Here is a 15,767-nt window from a genome sequence, read left to right as displayed (position 1 = left end):
AACTGAAGAACACAGAGGAAGGATCAAAAGCAGGATCCATGAAGCAGATCGGAGCAATGACCTGGAGGACAAAGTAGGAAAAAAAAAAAAAAAAAACAGAAAGAGCAAGAAAAGGAAAAGAGGCTCAGAAACAATGAACAGAGATTAAAAGAAATGCAGGACAATATGAAACATAATAATATCCATTTAATAGGGATACCAAAAGGAGAGCAAGAAGAGCAAGGGATAGAAAACCTGTTTAAAAAAGTAATGATGGAAAACTTCCCTAATTTGATGAGAGAAAGTCACAAAAATACAGGAAACACAGAGAGTCCCAATCACAAGGAACCCAAACAGGCCCACTTCAAGACACATTATAATTAAAATGGCAAAATACCAAGACAAAGAGAGAATCTTAAAAGCAGCAAGGGAGAAAAAGGAAGTAACACACAAGGGAGCCCCAATAAGGTTAGCAGCTGACTTCTCAATGGAAACAATCCATGTCAGAAGAGAATGGCAAGAAATATTCCAAGTAATGAGAACCAGAGGTCTGCAACCAAGGCTACTTTACCCAGAAAGGCTCTCAATCAAGATAGAAGGCCAAATAAGGAGCTTCCCAGGCAAAAGGAGCCTAAAAGAATACACCTCCATGAAATGAGCTCTGCAAGAGATGCTAAAGGAACTGTTTTAAGGAAAGAAAGGAAAAGAGAGAGAGAGGGGAACACAGGTACAAAAATGGCAATGAATAACTACCTATCAATAATAACCTTAAATGTAAGTAGATTAAATGCTCCAATGAAAAGACATAGAATAGCTGAATGGATAAGAAAGTAAGAACCACACATATGCTGCCTACAAGAGACCCGCCTCAGGATGAAAGACCTACACAGGCTGAAAGTGAAGGGCTGGAAATGAATATTCCAAGCAAAAGGACAGGAAAAAAAGCTGGGGTAGTAATACTCTTAACAAAAATAGACTTCCAAAAAAGGGCCATAAAGAGAGACCCAGAAGGTCACTACATAATACTCAAAGGAAGAATCCACCAAGAAGACATAAATATTGTAAATATATATACAGCCAACATAGGAGCACCCAAATACATAAAGAAAATCTTAGAGGACTTCAACAAAGATACTGACCGCAACACAATTATAGTAGGGGATTTTAACATCTCATTGTCAAAAATGGACAGATGTTCCAAACAAAAAAATATCAACAAAGATATTGTGGCATTGAACAATGCCCTAAATAAAATGGATTTAACTGATATGTAGAGATACACATTCTTTTCAAATGCACATGGAACATTTTCAAAGACAGAACACAAGATAGGACACAAAACAAGCCTCAATAAATTCAAGAAAACTGAAATCATAACAAGCATTTTCTCAGATCACAAGGGACTGAAAGTAAAAACCAACGCCAAGGAAAAAAACCCAAAACACTCAAAATCATGGAGATTAAATAGCATGCTATTAAACAATGAATGGGTCAAGAATGATATTAGGGAAGAAATCAAAAACTTTCTGGAAACAAATGAAAATGAACTCACAGCAACCCAAAACTTATGGGACACAGTGAAGGCAGTTCAGAGAGAAAAGTTCATAGTGATACAGGCCTACCTAGAAAAGATAGAAACATTTCAAACAAACAACCTAACCCTATGTCTACAAGAACTCGAGGAATAACAACAAAGACAGCCCAGAGTAAGTAGAAGGAAGGAAATAACCAAGATCAGAGCAGAATTAAATGACATAGACACTAAAAGCACAATTCTAAGGATCAGTGAATCCAGGAGCTAGTTCTTTGAAAAGATAAAAAAAATTGACAAGCCTTTAAGCAGGCTTATCAAGAAAAAAAGGGAGAAGACCCAAATACACACAATCAGAAATGAAAGAGGAGAGATTACAACTGATACCACAGAAATATAAAGGATTGTGAGAAATTACTACAAAAGACTGTATGCCAAGAAATTTGAAAACCTAGGTGAAATGGACAAATTTCTAGAAAAATATAATCCCCCAAAACTCAAAGCAGAAAGCCTGAGCAGACCAATAATATCAAAAGAAATTAAAGCAGTAATCAAAAAACTCCCAACACACAAAAGCCCTGGACCAGGTGGTTTCACAGGAGAATTCTACAAAGCATTTAAGGAAGAGCTAACCCCTATCCTTCACAGACTACTCCAAAAAATCCAAAATTATGGAAGACTCCCAAACTCTTTTCATGAAGCCAGCATCATCCTAATCCCGAAACCAGATAAAGACACACCAAAGAGCCCTGGCTGGCGTAGCTCAGTGGATTGGGCTCAGGCTGCGAACCAAAGTGTCGCAGGTTTGATTCCCAGTTAGGGTACATGCCTGGGCTGCAGGCCAAGACCCCCAGCAACCGCACATTGATGTTTCTCTCTCTCTCTTTCTCCCTCCCTTCCCTCACTCTAGAAAATAAATAAATAAAATCTTTTAAAAAAAGAAAAGACAAAAAAAGACACAACAAAGAAAGAGAACTTAAGGCCAATATCGCTGATGAACATAGATGCTAAAATCTTCAACAAAATATTGGCAAACTGCATCCAACAATATATTAAAAACATCATACACCATGACTAAGTGGGCTTCATCCCAGGGATGCAAGGATGGTACAATATTCTCAAATCAGTAAATGTAATACATCACATAAACAAAAGCAAAGACAAAAACCACATGATCATATCAATAGATACAGAAAAAGCATTTGATAAGGTACAGCACCCATTTATAATAAAAACACTCTGCAAAGTGGGAATAGAGGGAGCATTCCTCAACATAATAAAGGCCATATATGAGAAACCTACAGCCAACATCATACTCAATGGGCAAAAACTAAAATCTTTTCCACTAAGATCAGGAACAAGATGAGGTTGCCCAATTTCACCACTTCTATTCAACATAGTACTAGAAGTTTCAGCCACAGGGATCAGACAAAAAAAGGAAATAGAAGGCATCCAAATTGGAAAGGAGAAAACAAAACTGTCATTGTTTGCAGAAGACATGAAACTGTACATAGAAAATCCTATAGACTCCACAAATAACTGCTCAATCTAATAACTGAATTTAACAAAACAATGGGATACAAAGTCAATATTCAGAAATCAAAGGCAATTTTGTACACCAACAATGAAACAGCAGAAGCAGAAATCAAGAAAAAAAATCCCATTTGATATAGCAAAAAGAAAAATAAAATACCTAGGAGTAAACCTAACCAAGGAGGTAAAAGACCTGTACTCAGAAAACTACACAACACTGAAGAAAGAAATCAAGACACAAACAAATGGAAACATATACCGTATTCATGGATTGGAAGAATTAATATCATCAAAATGTCCATACCACCCAAACCAATTTACAGATTCAGTGCAAAACCTATTAAAGTACCAGTGGCATATTTCAGACATATGCCATAGTTTGTTCATAGAACAAACAATTCAAAACTTTATATGGAACCAGAAACAACCCCAAATAGCTGTTGTAATTTTGAGAAAGAACAACAAAGTAGGAGGGATCACAATACCTGATATCAAACTGTATAATGAGGCCACTGTAATCAAAACAGCCTGGTACTGGCATAAAAACAGGCACATGGATCAATGGAACAGAACAGAGAGCCCAAAAATAAAACCAAGTCTCTACAGTCAATTAATATTTGATCAAGGGGGCAGCAACATTTTTACTCCATAAAATGGAGTAAAAATAACCTGTTCAAGAAATGGTGTTGGGAGAACTGGACATCTATGTGCAAACAAATGAAACTTGAGCACCAACTTACACCATACACAAAAGTAAATTCAGGGTGGATAAAAGATTTAAATATAAGCTGTGACACCATTAAAGTCCTAGAAGAGAACATAGGCAGGAAAATCTCAGATATTTCATGCAGCAACATTTTTACTGACATGTCCCCTAGAGCCTGGGACATAAGAGAAAGAATAAACAAATGCGATCTTATCAAAATAAAAAGTTTCTGCACAGCTAAAGAAAACAGTATTAAAATAAAAAGAGAACCAACTGTATGAGAAAACATATTTGCCAATGATACCTCAGACAAGGGTTTAATCTCCAAAATATATAAAGAACTTACATGACTGCACTCCAAGAAGACAAGCAACCCAATTAAAAAATTGGCAAAGGACTTGAACAGACACTTCTCCAAGGAAGACATACAGAGGAACCAGAGACACATGAAAAGATGCTCAGTATCACTAGCTATCAGAGAGATGGAAATTCAAACCACAATGAGATACCACTTTGCACCAGTCAGAAGGACATCATAAACAAAGCGACAAACAACAAGTGTTGGAGAGGTTGTGGAGAAAAAGGGACCCTAGTGCATTCTTGGCGGGATTGCAGACTGGTACAACCACTATGGAAAACAGTGTGGAATTTTCTCAGGAAACTCAAAATGGATCTGCCTTTTGATCCAGCAATCCCACTGCTAGGAGTATATCCTAAGATCCCTGAAACACCAATCCAAAAGAACCTATGCACCCCAATGTTCATAGCAGCACAATTTACAATAGCCAAGTGCTGGAAGCAACCTAGCTGCCCATCAGTAAATGAATGGATCAAAAAACTATGGTATACTTACATGGTGGAATTCTATGCAACAGAAAGAAAGAAGGAGCTCCTACCCTTTTGGACAACCTGGATGGAGCTGGAAAGCATCATGCTAAGTGAAATAAGCCAGGGGGTGAAAGACAAATACCATATGATCTCACCTTTAACAGGAACCTAATCAACAAAACAAGCAAAGAAGCAAAATATAACCAAAGACACTGAAACAGAGAACAGGCTGACATTGACCAGAGAGGAGAGGGGAGGGAACTTCAGGTGAAAATGGGAAGGGTTTCCAGGAACAAGTATAAAGGACACATGGACAAAAACAAGGGAAGGGGCAGAAATGGGAGGGAGGTGGGGAGGGTTAGGAGGGTGGCCTGGGATGACAGTAAAAGGCAGAAAACTGTACTTGAACAACAATAAAAATAAAAATAAAAAAATAATAGAGGCAGAAAGCAAAGGTTGACAGGGGCTGGGGGAAGGGGAATGTGGAGACAGTGTTTTCGGAAAGGGAAGAGAGTTTTAGTTTTGCAAGATGAAGAGTCCTGGAGATGGATTGTGCAACTACCATGAAGGTTGTACAATGTGCTTAAAAACCACATACCTGTACACTTAAAAATGATTAAGATGGCACTCTTTAAGCTATATATATTTCACTCCAATAAAAATATAATTGTGAGTGAAAACATTTTCAGCAGTAACAAAGCCATGAATCAGAGACCACACTCATGATGTGCACAGAATTAGCCTCCACATTACACAGTAAAAGCAATAAGGGTGTGATGTGGTCTCACAAGGCCAAAAGTTATCTAATTTTCTGAGAAGATCAATTATAATTGCACCTACTTTCTGGACCTAATTGTATGTGGTACTCACGGCAACATGAAGCTTAACTATTAGCCACAGCATTTAAACTAAACCAGTAGCCTGTGCTGTGTAGACACTCACCACCAGAAAATGCAGCCAGACTGCACGGAGGTCTCCTGCACCAAATGCTGAATGCTCAGTATGAAAAAGAATGTTAAATTTCTCACTTACAATGTTGATACTGATTACAAGTTGAAATGATAATATACATACACACTGGGTAAAAGAAAATATTTAAATTAACTTCATCTGTTTTTTTAAATGCAGTTACTGGAAAATGCAAAATCACACATGTGGCTAACACTGTGTATTTATTGGTTTTCACTGCTCTAAAAAATAAAAACAAACCTCCATTTTTTAACAAAGTTTAACAACACAGCACACTTATTCTATAACAAAATTTAACTAAACTTCATTTTCAGTGCTTAGAATCCTCTTTTTATAAATGGTGGAAGGCAAAAAAAACAACACCAGAAGAGTTTTGAAAACCTGTGGTAAAATATATAAAACAATACACCAAATGTATGGTGACAAGCTAAAATGCATACCTTTCTTACAATCCCATACAAAAATAAATAGAAAACAATGCTGAAGCCCTTGCTGGCTTATCTCAGTGGATTGAGCGCGGGCTGCGAACCAAAGTGTCGCAGGTTTGATTCCCCGTCAGGGAACATGCCTGGGTTGCAGGCCACAGTCCCCAGCAACTGCACATTGATGTTTCTCTCTCTCTCTCTCTTTCTCCCTCCCTTCCCTCTCTAAAAATAAATAAATAAATAAATAAAATCTTAAAAAAAAAGATCATTTCAGACATTTGGCAAATATTTAAAAAAAAAGAAAGAAAAAAAAGAAAACAATGTTGAAGGTTTGAATAAACCAGTATTAGAAGTTTCACAGGGGAGAGATCGGCTGAACAGTCAAGCACAACTACAAATGTGTCAAACACACTTCAGGACCTCTGTTCTGTTATTTGCTGGAAAAATTCTCTTTGAATAATAAGATGTTTTGGCACATTGACTCTCAGTATTTATTTACTTGTGTTTTCTCCCTCCACTCCACTCAAATATCAGCTCTCAGAAAGAAGAAATTCATTCACCAGCCCATCAAAGCCTCCAACCCAACACTGGACACATCAGAAATACCAAACACACACTGACCAATTATCTCTGCTGCTGAAACACATTTTTGTACCAAGGAAGATAAATGAGCTCTTTAAAAAAACAAAATAAACTTTTGAAAAATCTACATATGAATAACCCCTCATAGGAAATAAAAATTACAAAAGGATATGTAGTAACATTACAGATACAGAACCAGAGGAGAACCAGTTTATTGCGTCATTTTATCAGTCTGTTGTTACAGCAAAGAAGTTGTAGCCAGAAGTAGGTAGGAACTACTAGACTCATGCTTTGGGGTATTTTATTTATTTTAATATACATACAAGACCTTTATAATATAGGTGATTTTAATAATATTTTATATGGAGATAAGGAGCAACCACAAAAGTATTTTCTACTGCATGCTGGTTCACTAGTTACCTTTCAACAATAAAAATATAAGTGTTGCAGAACTAAAGGGCTCAAGTTGTATGTTTTTCCTGTAATAATAAAAGCAACCAATCTAAATTCATTGCCATTTTCTGTGTGGCAGGTGGCTTTTAGTAGTGTGCCACATAACAGGTATTTTTTCAAAAATAAGCACCTTCCTCCATTTCTATAATATAAAGGTGACATTTAAATATGTTTTTGGGGCCCAGGACCTGCTTTGGGAAAACAACTGTCCTATGGAGAGAGCATTTTGAGAAAAGATGTACAAAAAGGCTTCCACCAATACATAATTTTGCCAAAAATCAATGCAAATGGGTCCCCAAATAGTTTTCCTATCTGCACAATTAAAAACTTGAAAATCAATTTTTAAAATCATTTAAAAGGTCTGCCAAATGAAGGATTTCCATGGGCGTTAGTGCATTGGATAAAAACACATCAATGCATTATCTTTCAGTTACATTTGTAAAATGTATAGTAGGTATCACAGGTAATAAGTGGCCAGAGAAGTACTTCCTGGAAAGTTGCCATTTGAACAAAGATTTGAGAGAGGTGATGGTGACACCTGGGTAGGGAAAACCCAGCCAGGAGAATGGCAGGTGCAAACACAGACTGCTAATGTGACATGTCCTAGGAATATGGAAGATGCTGAATGCAGGGGGGAAGAAAAGTAGATGAAGCCAGAAAAGTAATGGGTAGGTGTAGATGCAGCTTTTATTGTGAAAAGGATGAGAGACCACTGAGGGTTTTGAAAAGAGAAGTGACAAATTTGGCTCCTGCTGTACTGGGACCTCCTAAGGACTCTGGTAAAAAGAATGGAAGCAAGAGACCACTCTGGAGGGCCCAGCTTGGGCAAGGGTGGTGGTGGGTGAGGGTGGTGGCAGGAGAGGTAGGTGGATGCCATTGTTCCTATTAGCTCACCAGTAACACAGCCTCCTACCTCCATCCTTGTTATGCTTCCCCTCTCTGCTAAACTCACACTCCCAGTGATGTCATCTGGTTCCACAACTTTGGATATCAACTGTATGTCAATACCTCCCAATGCATGACCACAGCCAAGCCTTTCTCTTAAACTACAGACTCTCATGAACTACCCTCTCCTGGACATTGCCACTTGCATGTTCTGGAGGCAACATGTGCAAAACTGAATTCCCCATATGACCCAAAACTGCTCCCCCTTTTATCTCAGTCCATGTCAAACTTTTCTTTCCAGTAATCCAGGCCTAAACTGTCGGAGTCCTCCTGAATCCCTCTTGTTTTCTTGTACCTCACATCCAACCCATCAGCCAAGTGTGATATCTTCAAAATGCATCCAGACCTAACCAGGAATCACCTTCCCCACTGTCCCCATACTCTCCAAATGACTGTCACCTCTTACCTGGGTCACTGCAGTAGACTCCTAAGTGGTCAGTTGGCTTCAGGGCTTGAGCCACTCCAATGAACTCCCCACCCAGGCACTGGATCACATCATTCCTATGCTCAAAACCCTCAATCTGCCACCCCATCTCCCTAAGAAAACAACACAAGGGCTCTTCCCCCAACCACACCTGCGCTCTCACTTCCTATTATTTCTTCCCCTTTCCTACTACATTCCAGTCATATTTGTCTCCTCATTACCACTTGTACACACCTAGCATGCTCTCCTTGCCTCAAAGCCTCTGCACTGGATGTTTCCTCTGACTGTGCCATTCTTCCTCCCACCTTTCAAAGGCCTATGTTCCAACATGGCCTTCTCAGTGAGAACTTCCCTGACCACCTCATCTCAGTTTACAGTCCCATCCTCAATCCTGGCAGTTTGTCACCTCTTCTTGCTTTATTTTTTTCCATAGCACAAATTCCTTTCTGACATACTATGCATTTTACATTTTAAAAATTTGTGTTCAATTCCACTATATTATAAACTCTATGAACAGCTTTTTATCTGTTTTGTTCACCAGTGTCTCCCTAATACTTGAACACTGCCTAGCCCCTTACTGCACACTGCCTAGCCTTCCTAGAGGCTAGGCAGTGTGCAGTAAGAATCTGCTCAGTGTTCGACTGAGTCTGCATGTTACTTCTGATGAACAGACTGGCAAGTCCAGGCTAAGGGACTTGCATGAACAGAGGCACTGGGCATCATCTCCACCTGGCCATGCAGCAGTGGTCCTTACCTATACGTCAGTGGGTTGAGTGGGATCTCAGATGGGAATTCTATGCTGCAGAAACAGGACCAGTGTGGACCATGCCACTATTTCAATAATGGGGCAGCGCTGCTGCTGGTGAAGCCTCATCCACATCCTCTGCTCTGTTAGAGTAGTGACAAAGCCAGACCAAGACCACATGCAGGCCCTGTGGAGGGAGAGCCTCCAAGTATCAGAAGGAGGAAGCATGGCTATCACAGTCAGTGAGAGAGAAAGCAGTGAGGTGAGGCTGGAAAGGGAGTCATGGCCAAGACCACACGAGCCTCCAGGGAGCACCACACAATCACTGAAAGGGTCTGGCTTCAACACAGAAAGTGGACAAGAAGCCTATTATACCAAATCAAGCCCAAAATGGGAAGTTTGGACTAGAATAATAACAGAGACAGTGGAACATCAATTGGGGATGGTCGGTGAGAATAGGTGTTAAGATGTACAGTGAGAGAGAGTAAAGTGTCAAGAAAAACTTAAGGTTTCCAATTGGTAGAACTGAAGAGTTGGGATGAGATCATTACTGAGAGAGTACTGGACAAAAGCCAGGTTTTCAGGGAAGAGCACGGGTTTAATTTTCAGCAGTTTGGAGTTCCAAGTGTCTTGGACAGTAGAGGGCTCATATCATGTGGGCAGGGGGATAACACATCCTGGGCCACCTGTAGTGTCTGAGATCAGGATGCACAGGTGGGAGTCACCAGTGTTGTGGTAGGCCTTGAAGCGCAGGCTCAGAAGCCCAGGCTTCTGAAAACGAAAGAGAGAGGACTTGGACATAGCCTCAGGAGACTCCAACTGTCATGTCTGGACAGGGAGTTGAGTACAAAGAATTAAAATGGTATAAGTAACTGTACTAAAGGGCCATGTTATCAAAGCCAAGGAGAGTGATTACTTCTCAAAGAAAAAAGGGCTCGCCAGGGTGAACAGATGCCAAGAAGTGAAGTATAGAGAGAACTGGTAAGCACCCTCAGTAAGAAGGCAGTGAAAGTCACTAATAAGAACCTAGCAAGAGACATTTTGATGGCAGCACAAGGAGAAGCTACTTTGCAATATGTTGAGGAGTGAGCATGAGATGCGTAATTTGATACAGGCAGTGAAGACATAGTTTCTGAGACTTTGTGAATTGGAGGAAGGTTATGAATTAGTGGCTGAGTGGTACCCAGTTTTGAATTTTTAAAGGGTGCTTTTTAATTAATGTTAAAATATAGGGACATGAACATGCATAAATGTTAAGGAGAAGATAACAAATGAATATATTAGCAAGACAAAATGCAAGTTCTGGGAGAGATCCAAAGAGATGTTGAGTAAGCATGTTGCAAAGACCAGGTGCTATGGTCAGACAAGGCATGTTCTATAGCTCCTCTGGAAGTGGGCCAGTTTCCAGCACTGAAAAGATGCTCTGTGACTATGGGTGTGGAGCTTAAGAGGAGTAGAGAAAAACATTCAAAAGAATGACATTTGAAATTAGCATGAGAAGAAAGATTGAACCAGGGCCCAAGGCCCGGGATGAGAGAAAAAAAGAATATTTAGGAGGTCAGAAGCTGATGGAGTGAGAAACGACGGGTGCATACAATCAGAAGCTGTGAACCATTAGTCAATGAATATTTATTTGTGTCTGCTCTACAGTCACTAGGCAGATCAGCAAAACAAGCTATAGAAAGCTATATCTACTGGTGTGTCTGGAATCGAGTCACACATAACATCAGACAGTCCTAGCACCACCTGTCCTCAGCAGGCTTCCAGTCAAGGCCAGGACCCACAGCATCATCACAAGATGAATAGCTCAAGACTAGAATGACATAAACATGAAGCAGGGGACAGTCTTACATCCTCGGAACAGTATGAATTCAATTATAGAGTTAGGACTGCCTGTGGGGAGATGAGCTCAGTGAAGGAACAGAGGAAAGAATGTTGATGAAAGAAGGAAGAGGGATTTAACCAGATAAAAAATAGGGAGTCCTATAAGTAAGCCTGGCTCAGAGAGATGTGAGAGAAAGAATTAGTATTTTAAAATTAATTGGAGAGTTGTATACCAGGTAAATTAGGAAAGACTGATGAAGCATTCCATCCAGAAGCAAAGTGCAACTATGAGACAGTGGGCTTGTCTGCCAGGTTGTAAAGAGGAAGGATAAATCTGAGACAGTGAGATAGAGGAACTGTTGATGCTGATTAGATAGCAATTGCAAAAACAGCCCAGGAATCTTGACCATCTAGCAAGTGTTGACCTTCACAAGCTTGACCTTCAAAACACCTTCGATTTTGCTATTAGTAGCCCCATTTAACAGATAAGGGTACTGAGATGTCAGGGTGTCAAACTCATTTTCACCGGGGCCACATCAGCCTTGGGGTTGCCTTCAAAGGGTCAAATGTAAATTTAGGACTGTATAAATATAACTACTCCTTAACTAGGACCAAGGAACTCGGCACTGCTGCCAGAGAGAAACAAGGTGCCAGGCCAGACTAAACAACGTGGAGGGCCAGATTCGGCCCGTGGGCCTTGTGTGTGCCACCTATGTGCATGTTAAAGTAACACATGGCACAGCTAATAAGAGGCAGAAGCTGCATTTCAACTCAGGTTTAGCAAATCCAGTAAGGAATTCAAGCCAATCCAAATTAGCAACAATTCAACAAAGAGCTCTAGACTCCAAAATTTTAGGGATTTTTTTCACTAATATGTAATATTGCCAAGCAACTTTTAGAGCAGTCTCGTATCTATTTTAAAATATAATGATATTAGGCAGCTAATAATACATGACTGTGTATATTTCTTGACACATCAAAAAGTGATAGATGCCTTAAAAAAGGTCCACATCAGAAGCTGAACTCTAAATAATCACAACAAGTGGTTAATATAACACATGCTTGTGAGAAAATATGGGTTATACTTATACTATGGGATAGTTAAATCAGCATTTTAACTTAGCCCTAAAGCCAGGGATAAAAGTGACCTGATAAGGCTGAGCAATAGAGGCTTAGGCCAGAGATCAGAGTCAGTGTAGGAACTCTGATTTTGCTGGTCTTTGCCAAGTGTTAGAAGGCAATGAGAGGATATGAAAATGTTTAGGATTCACATATCTTTCAATATTCAGGTAAAATAAAGACTCACAGTTCCTCATTAGAGTACAAATTTCTAATTAGTACAATTCCCTAATTAGTACAAATCCTATAACTAAAGTGTAGGAGGCATTGGCTGTCTCAAGGTTATAGGGCAAGATCCCAGGCCCCAAACATAGCTTGTGTTTCCATAATGGAAGTGGAAAGACTTCAGTGGAATCTGGAATTGACTAAAGGATAGAGATGGATAATCTTTTAAGAGAAAAATCTCAGAATGTCCACGTAAGAATGAAAATAATACAAAACAGTTACCAATGCAAAAATCAATAATATTCCCTATACTTTTCCAATGCATTAACTTGATTGAGCTCATTTTTTCACATTAATTCACGGCAGCAAGAAAGGTGATTTCTGTTTCACTTGCCAGAAATAGTTAAGAACACAGATCAGATGGGAAAGGAAAGTGGGAAACGAAACATGTAGCATGTGAGTTACAGGTGAGTGGAATCAGTTGTTAATGCTTAGTCAATGAGGGAGAGCTCTCAATAGATAGCTAATTTGTGGAGAGAAAGACACAAGGGAGTATAGTCTCCCAGTGTTTCATGCAAATCTGCCCCCTTACCATATACAGAGCCATCTTGTTCTTTGTAACAGCTGCACAGGACTCCCTAAGAGATGGTCTATCATTTATCAACGAGTTTTTCACTGCTTTTTTTTTTTTTGCTCAGTGAACAGCCTTAAACATAAGTATCTCACCATGTGTTTTGAAACTATATTAATATTAGTATATTAGAAGAATAAACAGTATGTTTTTATCATAGATGCATCTCTTTTTAATAAAAGAATCCCCATTATTTTTCAATTTAATTTTTTAGTAATATGTAGGTATCAGAGTAGAGGTAGTATCCACCCTGCAAAAGCCATTTCTCGTAGGCTGAAGTCATGTGTGATTTATAGGGTATATACAGCATGAAGTTAATCACTCTCTTGTCATGGTGAAGGCATTACTGATTGCTAAGAAAGGTAGACTGCTGGACACAAGCTGGAAAGGAATGCCACCAATTGGCACTCAATTTAGGTGCTTTATGCATCTTTTCTTAGGAATAATTCTATACCAAAGCACTAAGAAGAAAAGATTCTGGAAGCTTGGAAGCTTCCACAATAACCATGCACATACAATTTCCATCTGGAGAGAAAACCTAGGAATGAGCAGCGATGTTCTGCCCCGTACAAACCGCAAGTCACTCCTTTCTCCCTTTCCTTCTCTGTCCACCCAGGTCCACCGTTCTTACTACCAAATTAAATGGTGTGCATTAGATGAGATGAAAATGTCTCCTTGCTTTCTATCTTCTCTACAAAATGAACTGTGGATCTTCCTGTGCCATAGCCCATAGGACCTCCTGCATTTCCAGAGAGAGAATTGTTGACAGTTTGCAATTTCAAGCAGAAAAAAAGAATAGTATTATTCCCCCACAAATTTGTTGAATTTGTTCTAATTTTATTCTCCCCTTTTCTCTTCCTCCCACTCCACCTCTTTGAATCCAAATGCCACAGGAAAAGAAGCGCATTCGGACTGATCTGGAATGTAAAATGTTCCAGTCCTTTATTGTTATCTAGAAAATCTTCCTGAAAAGAATATTTTTAAAGTTTTTAGTTCAAAGTGGAAAGGACTTCATGTGCTAATGCCTGCTTCTCACATGGAAGACAGTTGTTGAAAAGATAACAGGGACAAACATAAAACATGAATTCCTAAGGAAGGCAAGCTGTGTGACTGCATAGTCGGGAGAAACGGAATCCCAACACTATGCTTTATTTCACCATTCAAAGGAAGGAACCCATGAATCACGGAGCTTCCCATTTAAAAGTCTCCCAAATCCACAGAACGTGAGTTGGAGTTTTAAAGGGGAAAACTAGCATTTCTCTACAGAGGATTCCGGCCAGTTCCCACACGGTGAGAAGCCAGCTATGCTTTGCAAGCCAGACTGGGAGCTGTGAGCAGTCATTGTCATCTTATGGGAACCACAGTCTAACTGACAACTACAGATGGGATGCAGCACCTTTCCTGCATTCTGCTCTTACAACAACAGGGCATGAAGGAATACATGTAGATATCAAATGCATTCTTCAAAAGAAAAATAAAATATTTAGCCAAGTCCATGAAGGGCTTGTGTCTAGTAGGAAAACATGCTGAACAAAACGGCAGCCTCTAAGGTGCTTTGCATTTTTCTCACTTTGGACTACATCTTTTTAAAACTTTCATAAATCCATTAAATCATCCTCCACATTAGTAGAAACCCTTGAACCATAGAATTTTCTAAAACACTAACTTCTATTTTGGAAGAAATTCCAAATAATGCGTGTGTGTGAGTATTTTTAATAACTTGTTTTAGACAAGGGTAGCAAAATGCTCACCCCTCCCAGCCAAGGATACAGAAATGCAACATTTCCCCCCTCGTGGATTCCAGTATTCGTATTGCTGGCTCGCTCTCCCAGAAAGGGTGATCCCTTTTCAGAGACTCACAAACAAGAATGCCAAAGTGCTCAGAGCCCTAATGCGGGCGCAGCGGAGCCCTAGCAAAGGAGGGGAAATCGGTTACCTGAGAAAGAACACAACTGCTCATCGCCTCTTCCCAGCTCTCCTCGCAAAGGACCAGGCAGCACAGAGGGTGCGGATGCAGGCTCCTCCCGGAGACAGGCGGGGCGCGCACTCCCTCCCGCCGCCGTGGTGATGCTGTCAGCCAGTCGCCCACCGAGCCAGCTAGCTAGCCGGTGCCCCAAACGCGCCCACCCCATCCGCACACCTGCGCCCATGCGCCCCGCGCCCCTGGAGCCCCCATGCTCCCCGCGCCGCCCGCGCACCTGCGCCCTCTTGCGCCTCACATCCCCCAACCCAGCGCACCTGAGGCCCCCGCGCACCTGAGCACCCTACCAGTGCGGCCTGGCGCTGTCAAAGCCGCCCCGCTGTCCTCGGCTTTCCTCTTCCCTCTTCTATCCCTGACTTCCACGCTTGCCAAATGCCTGCTGCAGCAGCGGCTGCTCCCGCTTAAATGGCGACTGCTCTCCACCAAAGAGCTTTGAGGTGCCACCTACTGCATGCTTCTGGAATAGATGGCCAGGACTGGAATTTTCTGAGATTTCAATGAATTAAAGTAATTTCATTGAAAATGTACCAGATTCTTTCGCTTTAGATCGTTCACATTACCAGCTATAGTTACTAGTAACCACACAAGCCTTTCTTTCCGTGTCCAGACACTAAATCAAAAACCTACCAATTTAGAAGACAGACAAAATGGGGCCGTGCCAGTAGCCAACCACACAGTGCAGGTTAATACATTTAATTTGAGGAACTCCTAATGACAAAAACATCATTGGCAACCTGAGGCTAGAACTACCTTTTCACTGACTAGTTTCACAGTACTGTCTAAAGGAAATAACCACGTTTATTTTCTGACATTGATAAACAATTTTGTCAAAGAAGTATTGGTCAAAAACCAGTGAATCGGCAAGAAATATCTTATTATGACTAACAATTCTGTGCTGACATTTTAAAAATGCTTGCCTGTAACACT

At 40.4% G+C, this 15,767-nt stretch overlaps 1 protein-coding gene across 3 annotated transcripts in view; it reads right to left on the bottom strand.

Annotated features, from left to right (window-relative positions):
• DIRAS2 (DIRAS family GTPase 2) overlaps positions 1-15,286 on the bottom strand; it is a 37,036-nt gene extending 21,750 nt beyond the window's left edge. Inside the window, exon 1 of one of the 3 annotated variants that reach the window (XM_028531523.2) lies at positions 14,796-15,286. The gene's annotated coding sequence lies outside the window, so the exon portion shown is untranslated. The remainder of the gene's footprint in view (positions 1-14,795) is intronic. The other 2 variants (XM_028531522.2, XM_028531524.2) reach the window with 2 other exon arrangements.
• Between the last annotated feature and the right edge of the window lie 481 nt (positions 15,287-15,767).

Source organism: Phyllostomus discolor, chromosome 3 (assembly GCF_004126475.2).
Source record: "Phyllostomus discolor isolate MPI-MPIP mPhyDis1 chromosome 3, mPhyDis1.pri.v3, whole genome shotgun sequence".
In the NCBI taxonomy this organism is placed as follows: Eukaryota; Metazoa; Chordata; class Mammalia; order Chiroptera; family Phyllostomidae; genus Phyllostomus; species Phyllostomus discolor.
This window is presented reverse-complemented; position numbering and strand designations above follow the sequence as displayed.